The sequence below is a fragment of the Haliaeetus albicilla genome, chromosome 15 (genome assembly GCF_947461875.1).
Source record: "Haliaeetus albicilla chromosome 15, bHalAlb1.1, whole genome shotgun sequence".
Classification (NCBI taxonomy): domain Eukaryota; kingdom Metazoa; phylum Chordata; class Aves; order Accipitriformes; family Accipitridae; genus Haliaeetus; species Haliaeetus albicilla.
In genome coordinates, this window is record NC_091497.1 from 35,789,493 (window position 1) to 35,811,542 (window position 22,050).

A 22,050-nucleotide genomic window follows, 5' to 3' on the forward strand; every position below is an offset into this window, starting at 1 on the left:
ACCCTGTAGAAAAAAGAAAGTTCTGTCAGGCCAGGCGATTTCCCATTTAGCAGACAAGGTGGCCAAAGCAGATCCTACTGTATGACTGTACTCAATAAAACCCAAAGCACTGCCATAGCGTAAGGTACTGAAGAAGGCACGTTCCCCCAGGTGGAGGACCATGTGGTGGCAGCTGTGCTGCTCTGAAACCGGAACGCCACAACAAGACACCTCAAGTAGGTACAAAATGCAGTGTAGACATAAATTCAATAGAGGAAGGGGATTGGAGAAAATGCATGCATTAACCCATGGTATGTTTCCCTCAGTGCCCAGGTTGCTCGTGCTGTACCTGCTTAGGTGCTAATCTACACCACAGCCTAAACTCAGCCCCAAGGCTTCAGGTAGGCACAGCTCTTGGCTGACAGCTGGTAACTCAGTGGTGATGAGATCAAGTGCTGCTTTCAATAGTCCTCCTCAGCTATGACTGCCTGCCTTAAGAGTGCTTCAGGCCCCTTCCATTGCAGCCATGTGTCAGCCCCCACCACCCCAGCAATGCCACATGGTCACCCAGTTGGCACTGCCTTGCGGTGGACTGGAAGCACCTGCCAGTCACTTACAGAGGCAGTAATGCTCCCTGGGCACCACATTTCTGCTCTCTGTGGCACGAGGGGTGAGCACAGATGCAAGGGGAGACCTGGGCTTGCTCTTCTCCTGTCCCTGGCAAGGTGGGGAGCAGGAAGGACCCTCACCCACAGCAGCAGCTCTTGCCCCAAGCACTCTGATCCATCCTGCAGGCACAGCACCAGCCCGCTCTGGTGTAGGCAAAGTTGCCAACATGGCCACAGGTTTTTGTGGCCTCCAAGAGCCTATTGCCCTGGGGAACTTTTGTCTGCAGCTGTCCCTAGCGCAAGCATGGCAGACAGAAAAGCAAATGAGATTATTTAAAAGCTTTCCAGCTAGGGCTAAATTTTAGTGCGTTGCAATTTAAAACCAAATAATCTAGGTCCGTAAGTGACAGTTTGGTCTGATTTTTAAGAGGGGCAAATTAAGATTTGTGAACCCTTGGTTGTATTCAGGTAGTTTTCACAAGCAGTTTTATGTTCAGAAAGGCAAATAACTTCCCAACCAAGTCAGGGCAGGCTTTGTAGTAAAATAAACTACACTTTGACTATTGCTGATGATGAAAATGCAGCTTGGTTTGGTTTTAGTGAGGAGATGGATCTTTAATACATTCTTACAGTCTTTTGCAATTACTGCTGCTTCTGCCAGGGCCAGGCAATTAAAACTGCAGCCCGGCCTTTGCCTTGCTAAGCATTGTTGTGTTTTCTAGAGGCTCTGGGGAAAGGAGCCTGCAAAGAGGAATTCCAGACTTCTGCTAGTCAATCCTGCATAGAATTACTCTGCCCAGGGTCCTCCCGATTCTATAAAATGAAAAGCATTTATCCCATCCTTAATTTGTTGTCTGTAGACAGATGAGATCCTGGCTCCAGCATGTTTCTGAGTTGCAACCATGTATTACATGAAATTATGATTTCATTAAGGAAGAGCTGATAGATATGAGTCCCATCAGCTGCATTGTTTACTCTGTTCTGAAGTCATTGTAGATTCACAGTTGAGATTTACACTTGGCTTCCCCTGTATTATCTATGGCAGCCTTAACTATCTGTCAACAGAAATTTCATGACCATGGTGGGGGAAAAAAAAGGCATAGCCTAGCACAGTAATACATCAGATATCTAGTAGTAGCAAACAACAATAGCTGTTGTGCAATAACTAATGACTAGTCAACTTGGCTGTGTTGTGCATTCCTTAATATGTTGCCACAGCCCCCACTTGGAGATGGACTATAAAACACCTATTTAGGATCATGCTCAAGGAGGTTGAGTTTGCACCTTTTTCTTGTTCTTGTTATTGCTTAGTGTCATTAGATGAGATTCATTTGATGCCATTACTTGTGCTCGTTACAATCTTTGTGACTAGAATATGGTACAGTATCCAAATTTTAATGCCTCATATATTCTCTGAGAGATGATGGCAATAAATGCTACTCCTTTGACCTTCCCTGTGTTTTATCATTTGATTCACTGGTCATCTCCATTCGTTCATCTCTATTTGTGCCCATATATAGACTGAAGAGCCAGAAAAGAAAAGCTACAGCTATCAACAGATAAGAATATTTACAGAATTGAATGTCTCCTATTTGTAAGCATATTAACAGTTTATAACCTTTCATCATCTGCATTAAGCACTAGTATTCTGCCTTCTCCTTGAGACAGGGATTGCTGTGAACGGGGAAAATGGCAATGTGTGGATCCTTTAGCATTACAGGAACACTACAAACAAGCCCAGTAACTTGACATGCTTGTGACAATACTTGGGGTGGGGAATGGTAAAAAGGGCTTTTTGTTTGGTACTAGTTCCAAGAGTGACCTTAAAAGAATTCCTAGGGAGCTATATTTTGGGTAATGTGAATAATAGGTGTAGCAGTGACCAATTAACCCCTTCACTGCCAAGCTTTTCTGCTTTCCTCAAGCTTTCTTTATGGCTGGCACCCTATTACTGTACCTAGTCAATAGGATATAAACAGGTCCTCAGAGTAGGGATATCCAGGTGAAGTAGAGGTGTAATACATAATGCCAAATGTCAGCCACCAAACACAGGAGCCTAGATTGGATTCATCTCCCCACAGCTCCCTGGACAGTCAATAAGAGAAACAGAAAATGTTAGGTCTCATCTGGCCTGTTTTAGACATCACCCTAAGTTTTCCTTATAGGCAATGGGCAGAAGGAGCTCTTTCTGAGGATGATCTGTAGCACTTTAATTAGACATTGACTCTTGATTGCTGGCTGGAAGAAACTCTTCTCTCTCCTTTGGCTGTTGAGGGAGAGCAACCTTTCAATTTAAGCTCCTAAATTGGGCACTTAAACGTAGGTAACATGATTGCCTCCCCTCCTCAAAACCCTTGACCTGGATGCTCCTGGGTGGTGAAAATGGAGTGCTGTCTGGTGCACACTCCCTGCAACAGCAGCTCATGATTTGATGGGGTGTTTCTTTCACATGCTTACTGACTTGAGGGAGCTCACCTGATTTATAGTACAGATTGGGGTGTGGTGCTTTGAAACCGAATTGCTTGAGCTTGTCCATAAAGAACAAGAACGTTTCAGTGGGAAGTGTGACAGAACCATTTATTTTTTACCTATTTCCTTTCACAAACATCTACTTTTCAGCAGGCAGATTATGAAATAAGGCCACATTTGCTCCTGCGCTGTGCCTTGGTACAGGGGAAGGACTATACAAGGGGGTTCATTACTACATGAAGCTCCAATGACTTCCAGCACTATATATAAAGCTGCCATAAAAGACCAATTTTTTTTAACCTGTCACAAGGATTTACTCATCTAGCTTTGGGCAGAAAGTTTTACAGGTCTCCAGTGCATCAAAAAATACACCAGCAGTAAAACAATGTCCAATTTAGCCTCATCACCCAAGCCAGAGCTCTTCTGGGAACAGGCAAAGCAGGTAGCTGCCCAGAGGAGCAGCCTGTTGTGGGGAGGTAAACCACCTGTGACTGCTGCTGGCTTTGTGGTTGACAGAACATGGGAGAGCCAGACTTGCTGCCGCTCTTCCTCCAGGGTCACTGTGAAGGGCTGTGGCTGGTGGCTGCTGCTGTCAGGTGATGCAATGGACTGGTGGTCACCACCCCACCCTCCCAGCTCCGTGGCTGCAGGGGCAGAGATTCCAGCTCTTCTGCACACCCCCGTGCCCCACTCCCCTTCTTCCTGCCTTTCTCTTCAGGTAGGGGATATGCCCCAACCAGCCTCCAGCTCCTGAGCTGTGGGGTGGCAATGCTCACTTCTAAGCCTTTGTAAGCTCTGGCCACAGCTTTAGAGAAAGCATTTAGAGATGGCCTATTAATGGCATTTAGCAGCCCTCGTGTTATACTCAGCAGGGGACCTGGTACAGAGGCAGTCAGAGCATCCCAGACATGTACATCACTACGGTGCATTAGGCAACATGGTGGCTCAAAAGCAGACCACAGGTTTTGCTTGTCTGGTTTTTACCTCTGCAGCCAGGTGATGCAGGCTGTGGAGGTGCTTAATTGTGGGTGCACCACAGAATCACTGCTGTGGTCTCCAGCACTCCAAAATCTCCCAAGAGCACAAGGGAGCTCACCTGCAATTGCAACAGGCTGGCAAGGATGTGGGCTGGCTGGCACCAAAAGGGTTAAACTGCTTGGTCTGAAACAAAGTAAATGGGGGAGAGGGTGTAAGAACACATGTAATCAAAAATGATTGCTAAGAAGGGATAATTAGAGAAACTCCTCCTCCTCTCTAGAAGAGCAGCAGTGAAATCAAGGATTCAGTGACATGTTCCTTGCATCCACTGCAGACTGATCTGAGTGAGACAGATTCACAGACAGGTTAGGAAGGACTAGGCAGTGAGATACTCCCTGCAAGCAAATGCCAGCTGTGGCAGAAGCAGATCTGTCCCTAAGCAATTTCAAGGTGATATGACAGGTCGAAGCACCAATGTGGAGATAAACGTGATTTCACACTCAAAGATATTTACCAGCTATTGTCCAGAAAGATATCTAATTTAACATCCTTGTGAAGTAGCCAGAGCACAGTCATGGTTTACTTTCCATGAGGACATAGTTATATCCTAATTCGGCCAAACCTAGGCTAAGCATGGTTGAGAGAAGATTAAAACCTTGCAAGGACAGGAAAAAAGCAAGGGGTACTCTGTCCAGTCAGTGATGCAAAATCTCCTGTATCTGAGCCAAATATATGAGGTTAGGCATTTTCCTACTGTTTGGGTTTTTTTTAATTCTGTATGTGCACAAGCAACTACAAAAAGAGGTGTTGCCTTGTTTTACTGCAATATCTCAAAATTACAATTCTTTACATGTTTACCTTACCTAAATATCTTCTTGTTTAGCAGGAAAGATCTGAGATTCTTTTTTTCCCTCCTGTTGGAAAGGAGATATTGAATGAGATGGCATTTCAGTAACCTCTCTGGTTGTGTTTCCTAAGTGCAAATTTATTCATATGTCAATGGCAATATTTAATTTCCTATATATCTTAGACTACATATATAGCGTATGCCAGACATTATTCCACTTCTGAGCAGTAGGTGGGGAGCTCTGAAGTCAGATTTTTTTTTGACTCATTAGTTGGAGGAAAACAAGGATGTGAGAGGTCCTCAAGCAAGCACTCCTGCTTCAGCTTGAGGTATGAGACTGGAGGACCTGACAAAAAGAGAAAACATCTCAGCTTTAATTCTGGGCAACGGGTGAAGTCAAAGAGGACAGAATTTTGACCTTTCTTGCCTGGGAGGTATTGAGTTGACTTCGCTGGCAGTGAGTGATCATTCAGCATAGAAGTAGTAAACTTGAGTAGCCTGCAGAAAGATTATTTGAGAACAACTATCTGTAAAAGCCTGAAAAGCAAGGTCAAACTCTTTTCACACGTACATGGGTGTGAAACCAGAGCAGCTCTACTTGAAGCAAACTGAATTATGCACTGATGTAAATGAGATCAGACATAACTTGCTGTCAACACAGTCAAATTTTAAGTTGATCAAAGAACAAAATCTTCCCTTGTGTATATTCAGAATTCATCTGATGACTGTAGACAGATTTAGATGGAAATATTTTCTCCAAAGAACTCAGTAAGTCCAAGTAACTTCTCAGTGTGAGAAAGAACAAGTTAGTTTTTTATAAAGGGAATGCTAAGTCAGAAAATATGTCGGCTTTTTATAAATCATAGAACAGATTCCTTGCAGCCTGTTGAGTTGTGTATCACCTCCAGTGACTACATTTTCAGTCACCAGTGACATATTGAATGCACCATGGCTACAGCATAGATTGTTTTAAAAGAGCTGGAACGCTGGACAGGATGGAGGAGAATTTGGTGCCACTGGCTAGAAAAGGAGCTGTCAAAAACCGCCTTTTTATTCTCCCTTGATCTCATTCAAATACATCAACTCCATTTATATTGCATTAAAGGCTGCAGTATTCTCATTAAACATTGGCATTAATACTGGAAATCCAATCTGCTGCCATGGCTGGCAGTGCCAACACAAGCTAATCATTTAATGCCTTTGTGGTCCTTTACTTCCAGCTTTTCCTTTTGAACTCCAGCGAGCTGCTTTCAGATCCTGGCATTCCAGTGGTCTTGTTCAAACTCAGGTGAAAACATAGCACAAGTACTTCCTCCCTGCCATAAGAGTACTGAAATGCTATGTGGCATTCACGATGCTTCCCCACACTGGTTTGCCATTGTTCTGCAGTTCTTCTGAGAGGGCTCATCTATAGAGGTGAGGTTATCTGGTTTTCAAATCCAGCTGATGCTGTTTGCTAGGCAGGAGTATGGGTGATTACCACATCTACCAGCTGTCTTGACAGCAAATCCTGCTGGTGATGGTTGTCTCAAGTTGGCCCAGTTCTCCTACTGGAAGACACCAGTCTATAATGGGGGAACACAGTTGTTGCCTAGGCAAGATCTGGATGAAACAGTGCTACTGTAGACCATATACATTGTGGCCAGTATCCAAATAGCATTGCTGAAGGCCAATTCCAGAACATGTCACTCTCCCTATCCCATGCCGAAGGCCAATTCCAGAACATCTCACTCTCCCTATCCCAACCATCTCATAAATGGTGCCTCAACACTACCAAGCCTCTGCAACCTTGTGCTTTTAATCAAAATTTCACCTCACCGCAGCACTTCAAATTTCTTGATTAGCTTTTCTGAGGGCCATCAGGGCAATAAGCCAGGAACACAAGCTTACTGAAAGAATTTCTTTACATCTGTTCTCAAGCAGTAGATGTGTACAGTTTTCCAGCACAACACAGTCTTTGAGCATGTCCCATATATTTAGTCTGATCTCACCTATTTGGTGAGTCAGAGGTCTAGGGGTACCTTAAGTTATCCTGTCTCTTCCTTCTGCAGCTTTCTCTTCTGTAATATGGTCCCCAGAAGCCCTTGCTTAGATAGGCACATTAGTTATATATTAGTTACTAGAACAAAGTCCAGGAACAGCTGTAAGAACATAAAGCAGAAACCAGGACCCTCCTTTTCAGCCAAGCGCCTGAACTACAGAGTCATTCTTGCACCCATTCTTTCTTAACTTGGTTTAGTGATTCTCAAATACATCTTGAGACAGTTACTCAGCCCCAAAGAAGTATTTAGGGAGTGCTGGCACTAAGCTAAGTTAGAAACCTGGTAAAATAAATCATACTGGTAGTAGGATAGAAGTTGTGCATGTGAATCTGTGCACACAAAAATTGAGCCTAGGTGTGCCATTTCCTGAGGAGGACTCTAGCTCCTACCTAAACCACCCACAGGTTAAGTAATAATATCCAAAAAAAACTTATCCCTAAAAATGCGAGACTTGCATTTGAGACTTTGGAAGATGAGACCTGCATTTGGGACATTACAGAAGGTGCCTGGGGCTATTTTCAGGACACCATCTTTAAATGCTTATTTTAGCAGCTTCTCAGAGTAACAGTGAAGAGAGCGATGAGCAACTTGGAGAGCTTGTTGTGAGAACATGATATCCCTTTCAGTCAATTTGGAAAGAAGTTATAATGCCTAAATTAAGTGTCTGTAAGAAATTACCTACTTAGGAGGCTGTGTAGAGACTACCTACTGTAATGTGTCAGGGCATACCCTTGGGTCATGGTGCTCCTTGCACCTCTTGCAACCTGGTTTCCTTTGCATGGAAAGCGGGTCATGTAGAGTTTGGGGAGATAGTATATCCCCAGTTCTTGCTCCAAAATTGAACTGGGATATGATTAGGATAAATAAAACCCGAGAGCTAGGAAATTCTTCCCCTGTTCTAGAAATGAAACCCTTGACTATCATGTCTATTTATATTCATAATTTATATAGCAAAGGAGGCTGGTCTGAGTAGCTCATCAGAATTAATTACAGAATTAATTAGTTATGTCACTGCAACTGTTAGTCTTCATATAGCCCCCAGGTCCCAGGCTGAGGGGCAATATACAACCCTTGCAGAAAATACAGATTTCTACAGGAGGTATTGTATTTACATTTTTCCATTCATTAGCCTTTGCCTTCTTCACTGGCTGAAATGCTGCAATACCAAAATCACAAATTCACAATTGAATTGGGTTATCAGGGAATATGCTGGAAAGGAGACTGAATGCCTGTTGTGGCATGTCTAGTAGATTTGATAGTAATTGGAATGGTTTTTGCAACAGAGGCTGAGAGCATCTTGTGGCTGCTCTGGGCTGTGCCTACAAGGCATGATTAGGTGTATTATGGTGTGTGGGTGTGACTGTAATTGTTCACAGCTGCATGCATAATGAACACCAGCCTTCGGCAGGCTTCATTCTTGATCAGCCCTTTCTGCTAGATTTTTTTTCACTTCTGGCAACTCTTTCTACTTTTAAGAACAAGAAAAGGGGCTCAGGGTGCTCTCAGCTGCTCTCAGGAGCAGGGCGTGAAAGCTCTGCACCCCAGGGAAGGGCACGGAGCTCTACTGAATAGCTCCCAAACTGCGGAAGAGTCCTATCAGGAGGTGGGACAGGATTTGAGTGAGGTCCATGTCTCCTGTCCTTGGCCAGCAGAGAAACAGAAAACCACAGCTATGGCTACTCTGCAATCCAGGAAGACTATGCTATTCTGGCTTAACAGACACCTAGTGTCTTCAAATGACCTTATGGATGTGCACCATCCTTCATCTGGAAAGATGACATGAAGCATAAAGGCTACAGCTGAGCTTTCCTCAGACTTCAGCCTTTCTGAGAAGATCATGTAGCATGTTGCCAGCTTATGCTAACCCTTATCAGCATTAGTACATGATCTGGAAACGTCTCCTTTTAGGACTGACCTGGCAGGCATGCCCACAGAGCACCATATGGTCCTCACCTCATAATAATTACCAGCTTTCCCTACTCATTTTTCAAGAAATGAATAATTCTGTATCCCATTATAAAGCCCACCAACAATCTGTTCCCTTCAGCCTACCTTCAGCCCTGTCACATCCCTACCCATATTCATGTAGTGCATCTCACCTGCTCCTCTGTGAGCTGCCCTTCTGGGTGAGAAGGATCCCTGCATGAAGGCCATCAGGAGATGTCTTTGAAAACTCATGCAATGTATTGGTACTTTTCAATACAGAAAAATCAGAGAATGGCAGCATGTCCTCATCTGACACTTCAAGAATTCAAAGATTCTCAGAAATGTTGGTTAAAAGGGACATCTGGAGGCCATCTAGTCCAAAGCCCTGTTTACAGCAGGACTGTTGCTAACACTAGATAGTCAGTTGTGACTATTGATCTGCTGCTCCATTTCCCCATAGTCTGCAGTAAGCTCCAGTTAAAGCTTTTTTTTTTCCTCCTCCATACCTTCAACTTTTCTAATACAACCACCACCATTGCCAGTCTGTATTCCCCAGGCTTCTGCTTCTGTGCTTCTTCTGCAGTTTCCTTTTATGTTGTCCTGCTGCTATCAGCTTTTTTCCCATGACAGTAAGGACTGCATTTCAACTGATGCACATCTTTGTTTCTTGAAAAACAAAGCGTGTTTTTTTCTGCCCTCTTACAGACCACAGTACAGTGTAAAAGTGTGCCCTGACTGTATTCACTGAATCTTTGGTGAAAGCTTTTTTGGACAGACATATATGACTTAATGGAAAGGTTCCTCCTCTTGTTCTGCTTTCTTTAATGAACAGGGTTAAGGGAAGAAAAAACAGTTGGTTGTAACTTGCCCAGAACCTTAGAGGCTAGATTCTTCCCCAGTACCTGTTAAATAGTTTCTAGAGAACATAAACACATGAATAACATGTTAACCACCACTCAGACTGATTCTGCTTCAGGGAAATCATTGGGAATACAAGCAGCGGAAGACACACCTATATTATCTCCAAAACTAAATTTAGACAGAGATGCATCTCTGCCTAATTGTTCAACCCATTTTCCCCTCTTGCAGTGGACCAAGGATTCCCTCTGGAGCAGATGGATGCTGCTCAGTGTTCTCTGTTTAATGAAATTCCTATGAAATCCAGCTTTTACTATCACCAGCCTTCTGCCTGAGTACACCTATAGATAGGACTGTCAGAACCGGCTCCCTTTACAGCAGAGAGTTTTGCTGTGTTACACTGCAGTCCATGACACCCAGTTGTTCAGTTTTACATTGGAGGGATCCCAAGAACGACCGGTCGGTCTGTACCATCTCAAACCAAGCCTGGCTTTTTAACATGGCTTCAAAAGGGGCCTGAGGGATTCCCTCTTAGGTGAAATAGGACGCAAAACAGAGGAAGATTTCAGGTGCAGTATCCTAACTAGACAGCCTGTGAGTTCTTTTGGGATGATTTTTCTCATAAAGAGTTGCAGTATCCAGCATGTCTGACCAAGATCCTTGGTCCCACCATCAGCATACTGATAGGAGAAGTAACAATAAACTTCTGATTGACGAGTAGCAGGCTTTTGAACATGAAAATCACTCCACTTAAATAACTAACCAAAGTTTGCAATTTAGGTTGAAATAGTGCTGCTGATAAGGTAGCTTATTTAACCCCATTAATAAGGAATGGGGTTACACTATACAGCTGAGCTGAGTTGACCTGATGGCTGCTTGTCCCTGAAAGGAGCAGTCCAGCTCTCTCATCTCTCTTTTCCTTTCTTCCTTTTTGCCCTCACCATGACTGCTTAATCTGCTCCCTTCCTTATATTGGCCCTAATGCTCCTTTGACTGCATGCTGAGCAAGATCAGCTCACTGATCTAGCTGAAAATTAATTCAAGGAAAAAAAAACAAACCCCAAACCAAGCACAGTTTTCTGACCACTTTCAAGTTGAAAGGACTCAGTACCGCGTCAGAAGAAAGTGACAGCCGCATCAACAGAAAGGAAGTATAGCAAAGCTGGAAGGACGCATATAGGGGGAGATGCAAGGGGAAGGGAAAAAGGGGGGTAAGACAATCCCTGTGGCTTGCAGTGAGATGTTAAGATTGGTTCAGCTGCTTCGTTTAGTCCTATCACTGGTGGGCAGCTCAGCTACAGCTTTTAACCCCCCAGTAGGCTTTGTACAATGTTATTAAATACGGTTATCAAATTGCTTAATCCTCATTATAATTAAAAAAAAAAAGTTGAACCTACATTAAATTTAGTAAACTTATATTGCTTTCACCTCTTCCGCTGTTACTGCTGTGTAGCTCTATCCTCAAAACTGCTCCATAGCTCTGTTAGGAAGAAGACGTTACTAACATTGGGGATCCCTGTGAAGACCCAGTAGAGCAATTTGAGAAGGAGACTCTAGATCTCACTAGGCCACTGCTCCTCCCAGTATCAAAGCAGTTCAAAGATTTGCCAAGGAAGGCAGAATTGAAGATCCAGACAAAGTGGAAGATTGTTTTAATTTTTTTCTTTTAATCTGCAAATTAATCTAGAAACATTTTTCACCAGCTTTCCTTAAGAAATACTAACATGCTTGAGGTCCTCTTTTGGTAATTATTCTCCCTGGTACCATAACAGATAGCATTAAGGTGTTGACTGCATGCACAGGACATAAGCTGTGGGCTAGTTCTGCGTGCCGCAATGATATTAGCTATCCAAGCTAATTTTGAACTAGTACAGCTATTTAGTCTAATATAATCCAGTAGTAACAAAGTTATACTGCTTCCAGTAGTCTGGTGAATTTATTTAAATATACACAGTGTTGCTGATGTCTTATTCTGAATAATGAGTACTGCTATCTCATTTTGATAAATAAGTGCTCATTCTGATAAGTAAGAATGACAAGAAACACTATTCTCTCTTGGGACTGGAAGCATTTTCATTGGATTTTTTCAGCACGATGGTGGTAGAAAGCTAGTATTAACTGCTAGCAAAGATTTCTGAGAAAAAACTATGTACAAAATTCTCATCTAATACACTCACAGGCCACGTACAAAAAAATGTAAGAAAAATAGGGTGGAAGATGATCACTTAGTCTTTTATGGCGTCACACACATTCCCAGAAATTCTTCAGTCCCTCCTGTGACTACTGAAGTGATGCAAGGACTTGAAACATAATTAAATGATACTCCTGTGAAAGTGTGCAGATTATTTCTTATCTTCTTTTCTGATCCCAAAATATGCATCTGCATAAGTATTTTTAGGTAAAAGGAAATGGCAAAAACAATGACAATTTTATTTTCTTTTGTTTTGAAGTTTTTATTTATTTTGTCTGTTGTACGATAGCCTGAATTTGGATGTAAACAACTATGTGCCACTTACCATACACAGCTGTGTTTATATTAGCAGACAACCTATTCTCTCTTCTCTTACTGAGTTTCTTGCATACAACATATATATGAATTTGGCTCCTACGGCAACTGAGCCATGAATCTCAAAAACTGAAAGCCGCAAGTGAGATGAAAAATGCTAGGAGCAGAACAGCCACCTCACAGGACAGAGAGGGCTAATCCTCTTTGAGTTTGGATTTGCTTTCAGGGAGGATACTAGTAAATGGCTTTAGAAGCCAGAATATTCACTGAGGTGACTGCCTGTGTAAGCAAATACTGAAATAAAGTGAATTTTCCAATACTGAAATTATGCCTTGAACACTTGATACTTGCTGAAATGTTCGAAGCCAGGGAACAGAAACGATACTGTTGGATCTGCGTGAACAACTGTGGTGAAGCAACATACCTCAGATTTCAAAGATTAAGTCCTTTCAGCTCATCTTAAAGAATCCCCAGACCAATAATTAGGAAGATTTGCACCAGATTAATTTTAACTTTAAACTGCTAAAATTAAACCAGAGAAAACTCTTTTTAAAGATATCTCCAAAAGTAGAAAGTGCAGGTACATGTTGCTGTCTTTACTAAAATTCTAGCTGTGTATAGATGAGGTAAAAATGCAGGCTGGATACCCATGAAAGAAAACCTGAATGAACAGGCATAGCTGATCACATGTTCAGAAATTACTTGTATGGAATGTGTCCCTGGAGAGAGCTGTGATTATCAGACAATGGAGAAGCGCACGATTTTCTGCGAGCAAAACATTAGCATTGAAGCATTTTTGAGTGAAGGAAATCCAGAAGCGTTTCCTATACAAACAGTGAGCAAAAATTTTCACTGTTTCCCAATTACCTCCGTAGTGAATGGTCCTGAATGGCCCTTAAAACAGGGTATTTAACCCAGATTATCTAGAACAGATATCTGAGAAGGTAGGATGAATCTCCTTCTTAAGGTACCTTTCTGTCTCCATTAACTACAAGGGAAGCTTGCACAACCAGCTTAGCCTAGGTGTCTTAGTAAACCACTGCCAGACCAAGTCTCTGGGATTTTTAAGAATCAATAATCATTAAATTCTTGCATTTTTTATCTCACTAAGAAGTATGATTGACTTGGTCTACAAATATTTCCCATTTCCATGACCCTGAAGACAGATCCTAAATCCTTTGTTTAGTATTTACTATATCCTTGTTTCAGTGAGTTCCTTCTAAAATAGATTCAACAATATACCTGGAAATTCATAGAAATTGCTTAGAACTGGGAAAAAAACCCCCAAACAGTGAAGGAGGCATGGATTTTGTTGATGGGTGTCATTCAGGTTTTCCAACGCTAGCTGAAAAATCTCTCCGATCTCAAAATTAAAGACACACACCCCCCTTTTTTTTTCCTGAAAGGGCAAGTTTTCCCATACATAATACATGTTTTTCTTTGGAAAAGTGAGAGCCTAAGAATGAAAGCTTGGAATGAAGAGTTGGCCAAGAACCCAGTGTTTCAGGGTATGTGTAACTAGTGTGCCTCAGTAGTGCTGCAGAACAGATGCCCCATGTCCTTGCACTTTTCCATTTCCAGGGTATGCAGGTACACTTTACGTTTCCTGAAATGTGCCTGTGGCCATACAATCCTTCCCAAGTTTCTTGAGCCATTTTTCTCTCCGAAATGAGACGCCATGGGAATTATGACCCAGTGCAAAGAAAAAAAACTGCATATGGCCACTGAACCACAACTCACATAAATGATTACTGTAACATTTAACAACAGTTTTTTCTCTCAGTTAAAATATTTGAGACATTCTTTTCTTTTGAAAACTCACGATTTTTCATGTGACACAGAAAGCCATTTCCCACCACTGGTGACTTTTATCCCATTCTCCATACTGCAGTTTTATTGCAACTTACTTAATCATTTCTAGGTGTCAACTTTGCTATTTTACTTATGCTATAAATGACTTCTCAGGGACCTGCCTGCTGGAACCACGTGAATACCTCAGCATTTTAGCTCTTATGTATGAAAAAGGAAGTTTCTGAATCACATATTATTGGAGAAAAATATGAAATGAAGTTCTGAAAGACAGAAGATAAGAAATTTTGTAGAACTCTGGAAAGTGATGGAAGAATGCTGGCTCATGTATTTCTGCAGTTTCTTCAGTGGGATTTCTGACCAAGAACAACATTTCAGTATTAGCCCAAGATAACTAAGAATTAATTTTATCAGTGGAAACCAAGAAGTTACCTACATGAGCAATGACCCATTGCTGGAGCTATTGGACAAGAGAAGTCAAACCCTGTGGTGGGTACTTCACTAATGGGTATAACATTCCCTTTTTAAAAGAGACAGTTCCCAGATTGTTGGGTGCTTAATGACATCTGTGAAAAGTGTTTTTCTAATTAGTAACTAAATTTAGACTATTGTTCCTCAGATGCTCTGCAGCATGCCTGCTGCATAAAAATATCCCTTTAAATGATGTCTTTGTCCCATGCCTATTTGTGCTGTGATTATCAAGTAAGAATAAAACTCTTCCGGCAGGTGTTTTTGTTTCATGACAAAGAGCTGATAGCCTTGCGAATTGAAGTATTTTTTTATGGTCCCATAACTCATTCAAACCTACACTGCAGGATGACTCTGTGGTTGAACACATACAGAAAAACGCAGATGAATTCATGCGATGCCCTTGCTTCACCAATTCTGCAATTAAACCACATGGTGTTGAGAAACGGGAACACACTGAAACTAATAGACCCACCTGCAAGGTTCTCAGCACTGTGCTATGCCATCAGCACCTCAGTATCAGGGATCTGAAGGAACACACATTAAATATGACATCTGAAAGTAATACAATGCATTACAGCAGACAGTGCTGGCTTTGGAGAGGACTTGACAGACAATGAAGTGATCAAAGGTGCTTTGATATGTCTAATTTTGGCTTACACAGCCGAGTTCTTCTATAGCCAACAAAGGTGATGAGAATAGCGGTCTCTTTTGTGTCTTCCTAAGGGTCGGACCAACAAATAGCATAGCTTATGCAAGTAACAGTGATGCAGCGTTTCTTTTTTTCTCTATTATAAATTTAACTGGATGTCCTTTTTTTTGGTTCTAAACACTGAGATTTTCTAAGAATTGTGAGAGAATTAGTATTACTTTGCAAAAGTTAACCCTTCAGCAGACTAATTGCCAGTATGTCTTTCGGTAGACTATGCATTTTTTCTACTTGCTACCGGGGAAATGTGTGCCATTCTGTATTCTCACAGCACAGGTGTACTTAACTGGGAAGGGATTTTTACATCAATGAGAAGTAATTTATGAGTGTGTTATATTTGCAGTGTTTCTGTGAAGCATCGTAACAGTTATATTGTCTCTGCCAACTACACAGGGTAATAATACATCAAATCTATTACATGAATGTTTCTTACAAAATACGTAATAGAATTACGAATTAAGTTGGACTGAGACACAGATGTTTAAAAGCAATAGTTGAAATTTTAAATCTCAATGAAAAAACAAGCCCTTTTCTACTACACAGAGACTTAATGCCTAGTGTTCTACCAATGTTTAATAACCTAAATATCTATCACAACTTCCATCACTCAGCACTAGACATTTTTAAACAGTACATTTGAAACCTTATTACCCACCATGGCAATGATTAGTGTAAGGCAATAGGGTATGGCACCCACATCAGCCCAGATTCCCTAAGAGCGTTTTGGAAAATTTTTCAAATTATTTCAGATATTCCAAATGCTAACCAGGTTATTTTTTTTTCCATGACTTCTAGCGTGTTCTTCACAATGACACAGGAGATCACTGATGATGCTATTAATAACTGTCACTGTTCAGATGAATAGTGCCGTGAGTATGCAAACTAGCTGGTTACCCCTGGATCTACCAATAGGACCCTGAAGCCATCCCAAGGACAGGGGCAGGGACAGAGGGAGAGATAAAACAAGGCAAGGCTGAGGGAGCCACACGGAGGGGTTCTTGGCTGCAGCCCACACAGTTCATATCCCAGGCTCTGTGAGCATCGTCTTTGCCAAAATACTTCACTGAGGAAACCAGCGTTGTGAGAGAGTCCTGGAAGGGTGGAAAGCCAGAAATAAAAATTTTACAGTCGTTTCTTGGCTCTATTCCCGTGTCCTAGTTCCCTCCCTGACCTAACTTAAGACAAGCCTGCTTTTAGCAGATGAATACCTGGTTTACTGGGACCTGGGTTGGTGGAGACCTAGACCTCTGACTGTTAAGTGGCATAGCTCATTCTGTGAAAGTATATTCACCCAGCCAGCTGTTTTCCTTTTTTTTTTCTTTTTTTTTTTTTGGTGAAGAGCCAAAGAGTGAAATGACTTGGCTCACATAATTTTGTCTCTTCCTACTCTCCATATGTTTTCTCTGTGGAAAGACTAAGGATGGGAGAGCATCAGATACTGCCTTTCCGGTACTTTTTGGTCTATGCTACGGCACATGGAGGACAGGGAGTTGACTCGAGACAGCCAGCATGGATGGCTTCACCAAGGGCAAGTCCTGCCTGACCAACCTAGTGGCCTTCTACGATGGAGCGACTACCACAGTGGACGAGGGAATTGCTATAGATGTCATCTATCTGGACTTCTGTAAGGCTTTTGACATAGTCACCCCCAACATCCTTCTCTAAATTGGAGAGAGATGGATGGACTATTCAGTGGATAAGAAATTGGCTGGATGGTCGCATCCAGAGTGTAGTAGTGGTCAACAGCTCAATGTCTGGATGGAGATTGGTGATGAGTGGTGTCCCTCAGGGGTCCGTATTGGGACCAGTACTGTTTAATATCTTCATCAATGACATAGTGGGATCAAGTTGCTGTGGAAGGTGGCAAAGCTGAGCTACATGAGCATGCAGAGCACACCTGAACAAGATGTAAACAGCACATGGCAATAATGGCTAAGATTGTGTGGCTATAATAGCACAGGAATGTATATAAATTACAGAGACTGTTAATATGTTTTGGAGGGCTTTAAGGACTTTGTTTAGCTGCTTAAAAGTAGTTGTTCATGATAAAGCAGAACTCATAGCTTGCATAATACTTTTGCTTTATGTTGACCTATTCTCTCACTGGAGGAACAGGAAGATTTGGAAAGCCCCAGAGACAGTTTGAGCCAGGCAAAGGAGAAAAGTAACAGCTAGCCTAAAAACAGGAAAGAGAAAGAACCCGCCTAGAGATGAGAAAAAGGATTCAATGGGAGACAAGATGATCCCAGCCCCAAGTATTACTATTAGACCAGACTATGGTGTGAGGGTTGGGAATTTGGATTGTAAGGGTGTAATTGCCAGGGGATGTTAGTGTTAGGGGTCCCTCTCTGGAGGCACCCAGGTGGAGCTGTCTAAATTCTTACACCATAGAGAGAATAAATTACACTTTTTATTTTGAAGGCCTTGATTAGAGATTCTGCTTCGGGAAACCTAGGGTTGAGCCTGAGGGAAGAAGCAGTGCTTGAGGGTGCGTGTGTGTGTGTGTGTGAGGAGTCAAAAGGCACACCTGTCAGCTGACTGGAGTTGCCCACTGCGAAGGGACTCCAGTCCTAACAGTTAAAGTCTTGGATGGTGTGTGAATGCTTGGGCAGCATCTTCTCCCTTAACAGAGTGCACCCTCAGCAAAGTTGCAGATGACACCAAGCTGAGTGATGCGGTTGATGTGCCTGAGGGACTGGATGTCATTCAGAAGGACCCAGACAAGCTCGAGAAATGGGTCCATGTGAACTTCATGAGGTTCAACAAGGCCAAGTGCAAGGTCCTGCACATGGGTTGTTGCAACCACTGGTATCAATACAGGCTGGGAAATGAAGGGACTGAGACCAGCCCTGCAGAGAAGGGCTTGCGGGTACTGGTGGATGAAAAGCTGGACATGAGCTGGCAACGTGCACTTGCAACCCAGAAAGCCAACCGTATCCGGGCTGCATCAAAAGAAACTTGGCCAGCAGGTCAAGGGAGGTGATTCTACCCCTCTACTCCACTCTTGTGAGACCCCACCTGGAGTACTGCGTCTAGCTCTGGAGTCCTCAGCACAGGAAAGACATGGACCTGTTGGAGTGAGTCCAGAAGGGGGACACAAAAATGATCAGAGGGATGAACGCCCTCTTCTACAAGGAAAGGCTGAGAGAGTTGGGCTTGTTCAGCTGGGAGAAGAGAAGGCTCCAGGAAGACCTTATTGTGGCCTTCCAGTACTTAAAGGGGGCTTACAAGAAAGATGGGGACACACTTCTTAATAGGGACTGTAGCAATATGACAAGGGGTAATGGTTTTAAACTAAAAAGGGTAGAATCAGACTAGATGTAAGGAAGAAATTTTTACAATGAGGGTGAAACACTGGAACAGGTTTCCCAGAGAGGTTGTAGATGCCTCATCCCTGTAAACATTCAAGCTCAAGTTGGACGTGGCTCTAAGCAACTTGATCTAGTTGAAGATGTCCTTGCTCACTGCAGGAGTGTTGGACTAGATGACCTCTAAAAGTCCCTTCCAACCCAAACGATTCTATGATTCTATGATACTCTGTCTTAAAAGCATAGCTAGGATCTTGAAACAAATCCACCTTTGGCCAACACCAAAGCATACAGAGCAGAACTCTCATAATACTTTATGTTCATGCATCTGCTGCTGTTTAATTCAGGATATTTAGCACAATGCAGCATACCTGCCTCGTACACTTTAGTTTTCCCATATGCTTCAAACCTTCCAAAGGCGGTCTCACTCAAGCTGCTCATCCAGTTCTCCTCCCTCCTTCAAGACTGGCTAAAGCACAGCAGAAAGATGAAAGAAAGACGCAGCATGCTCAGCATTTACAGTTCTTCTCATAGGGAATTCACTACTCAACACACTACTGAAGGAAAGCTCCTAAAATAATTCAATCTCTCCAACTTATGATTTTACAGAAGTGTAGCTAATACAATGATCACTGTCTATATCCCAGAACAACTGAATTATCTTTAAAAGGAGTAAACTGCCTGAAAACCACTTTGCAGATAAGAGTTTTAACATTTAGATAGCTATCTATGAACAAAACCTTGATAAGAAATGGTTCCAAGCTATAGCTGCTGGGAAGGACAAGGGTATGTATTTCCATAATTACTTTCCTCCCCTTCTGCCTGTGTAAAGTACTTACTCATCTCTGTCATGCATCTTTAACATTTACTGGTCCTACTATTTCCACTTAGCCTAACTAAAGCTAAGCAGACTAACTGCCTGTAACGGTTATTCACCTATGCTAAACTACAGCTCAAGTTCTTCTCTATTCTCTCTCTGATGGTTATCGTATATTATTTCCTACACTACCTTATAATAATATTAAACCTAGACTGAATAAAAAGTTAGAACTGAGTGACAGACCTGTTCCTCAGGGGCAGAACATGATCCCTGCCCTATTTCATTTACTAGTACAGCTGTAGGTTCAGAAACCACAGTACTGGGAACTATGTAAAAAATAACAGTAATGAATTATCTAAACCTTACCCAAACTTCCGAATGACCTTTTCAAAGTTCTAATTCTTCACAACTACAACAGGAGACATAGCCTTCTGTAAAGTAATAGCAAAGAGGAAAAGCAGATTGTATCGTTAGTATCTTCACAGTAAATAGAGACAAGAACTGAACTGCTATTTTTGCTTTTTTACTTTGACCTTGCAAAGAACTGAAATCTAGTCTGCTCTGGATGTAGAAAAACTCCTACTTTTTAGCAAAAGACTGAAAATTGCAGCCTAATGAGAGCAATCGCTTTTCTTCTGATTGAGAATGCCTTTTATGTGTGACATATAACCAGCCTAAACAGAAATTCATCCCCTCTTTCTAAGATGTAGCATGCCTACCATCTCTGGTAACATTCTACTGTTTTTTCAGATATCAAATTTCACAGGAAAAGTAACAGATAGACAAGATTTGAACAGCTACAACATTTGAAAAAAAACACACCATGTTCTGTTTCTGTGTGCACCAGGGAAGGAACAAAAGACTGTCTTGCCTGTAGGATTTTTAGATGCACAGTAGTTGTGTTACCTGATTGTTATGGTCTGCTATGACATGCTATTTCATCCCTCCTAAAGACTTCAGCTGCTTCCCACGGTGACGACGTGAACATTTCCTAGAAATAAACAAGGACATGGGGTGTGTAACTGTAAATTAACCAAAGCAGTGGGAAACTCTTTGGGAGAAAGGAGCAGGAGAGCAGACACATTTTATTTGGGCCTGGTAACTGTCCATTAAGAACTGAAGAGATTTTATGGACCCTAAAATTTAGGGGAATAATGAAATAGCTACACCTTTGTTCACTACCCCAGACCTCCAGCAAAAGGCTAAGCAAGAAGCACCAAGCACAGCCTCTTACAGATGTATAAAGGATTCTTGCTTAGAGACATGATGATATGAAACTGGTTTTAAATGCAACACAAAACAGTGTGCAGGCCTTTCTATCAGTAAGCTGAAGAGGAGTAAAGAAAACGTTGCTCATCACTTGTGTTCTTACCTGCCTGCAATTTACCATGTGTTTCTTCAGTACTTCTACAGTCTTTCTCACCATAGCCCAGCATGTTGGACACGTAACTCGGCCTTTGTCCTGAATTTCCAAGGACCGTTGCTCTACCTGTCAAAACAAGAGGTTTGGAATAGAACTGCAAACATAGTATCTTTTTTTTCCTTCCACATGCACAATGAATCCCAGAAGGAAACAGGTCACATGCTACCAAACTTGTGTCCAGCTACACTTCAATAGGTTTAACTCATCTGCAGCTTTAAATGTGTCATGTGACAAGGCACATATCACTCCTTTTTGGGAGATCATTTTATAAACCCTCTTTAATCCTACCAGCCCCTTGCGAAGTGTTCTTCCACTTGTTCAGTAGAGGTTTTTCCTTCATTCATTTTTATTGCACAATTACTTTAGCATGCAGAGTAAACCCTTCTTTCAGCAAAAGGGTTTTCACAGTAGAACTATTCATAGATGTGACTGAACAGTTTCAGACAAAGTCCATGGCTCAGTTCTACTAACCAAATCTTTAGAACTCCACTTATGTTAGCCAGCAGTTTTGGCACTGAAAGTGAACAAAGCTGCACCACCAGGCCAAGTTACTCAACAGCCAGGCAGAAGTACCCTGTGTGGCATGGTTTCCAGTTCCTGGCCTCTTTTTGAAATGCCAAGCAAACTTGGCATAATCCACAATGATTATAAATTACTGAAATGGGTTCTGGGAAGAAAGTGGCTTAGCAGCCATCTGCTTGAATTCTTATCATAAAAAGATCTAAAGGCTTTCCTCTTTGCCCAGTAATAACAGGCAGGGATTGTCCCTCCCCAGGTGGCTGGGGGAAAAGTCTGTGAATCAAACAGCACTTGGCAGAAAACTGGAGTATTTAATAAGTGCTGTGAGCTACACATACCAAGTCACTCCACTTGCTGAGTCAAGGCTAATGTTATTCTCCTAGGAGGGCCTGCTTGGGTCTCTGGCTACCACGTTACCAGTAGAGGTGATTTGGCAGCAACAGCTACAGAATTTTTCCTGCAAACATATTCTGCTGAGTAAAAAAGTATAAATATTTTATGAGTTTTATAGTGAAACTATTTTAACAGGCTTTTGCTCAGTTCAAAAAGTGATTCCTCCTTCACTGTTCCATTATGCAGCGGTAAAATCACATAGAACTACACTATTAGGCAGTATGTTGTCCCTCCAATCTTGCTCTGCAGTACTGACAGTGCCAAAAGGACAGCAGCCAGTTCTTCCTTGTCAACAGTAAAGTGAACAACAAAATGGAAACAACGGAAGCACAGCTGTTGCTCAGATACAAACCCTAGAATCACATTTATCTTTTAGCTGCTTTATAAA

General features: G+C 42.1%; 1 long non-coding RNA gene across 18 annotated transcripts in view; it reads right to left on the reverse strand.

Moving 5' to 3' along the window:
* Nucleotides 1-22,050, reverse strand: part of LOC104318055 (uncharacterized) — an 83,761-nt gene that overhangs the window by 54,461 nt on the left and 7,250 nt on the right. For 3 of the 18 annotated variants that reach the window (XR_011327973.1, XR_011327976.1, XR_011327965.1), the window contains exons 4-10: nt 20,700-20,816; nt 20,234-20,318; nt 19,694-19,758; nt 18,883-18,976; nt 14,966-15,017; nt 4,898-4,948; nt 4,153-4,217 (exon numbers count right to left, since the gene is read on the reverse strand). This is a non-coding gene — a long non-coding RNA (uncharacterized lncRNA). Of the gene's footprint in view, nt 1-4,152; nt 4,218-4,897; nt 4,949-14,965; nt 15,018-15,515; nt 16,291-18,878; nt 18,977-19,693; nt 19,759-20,233; nt 20,319-20,699; nt 20,817-22,050 lie in introns of those variants that run through there. The other 15 variants (XR_011327982.1, XR_011327974.1, XR_011327971.1 and 12 more) reach the window with 9 other exon arrangements.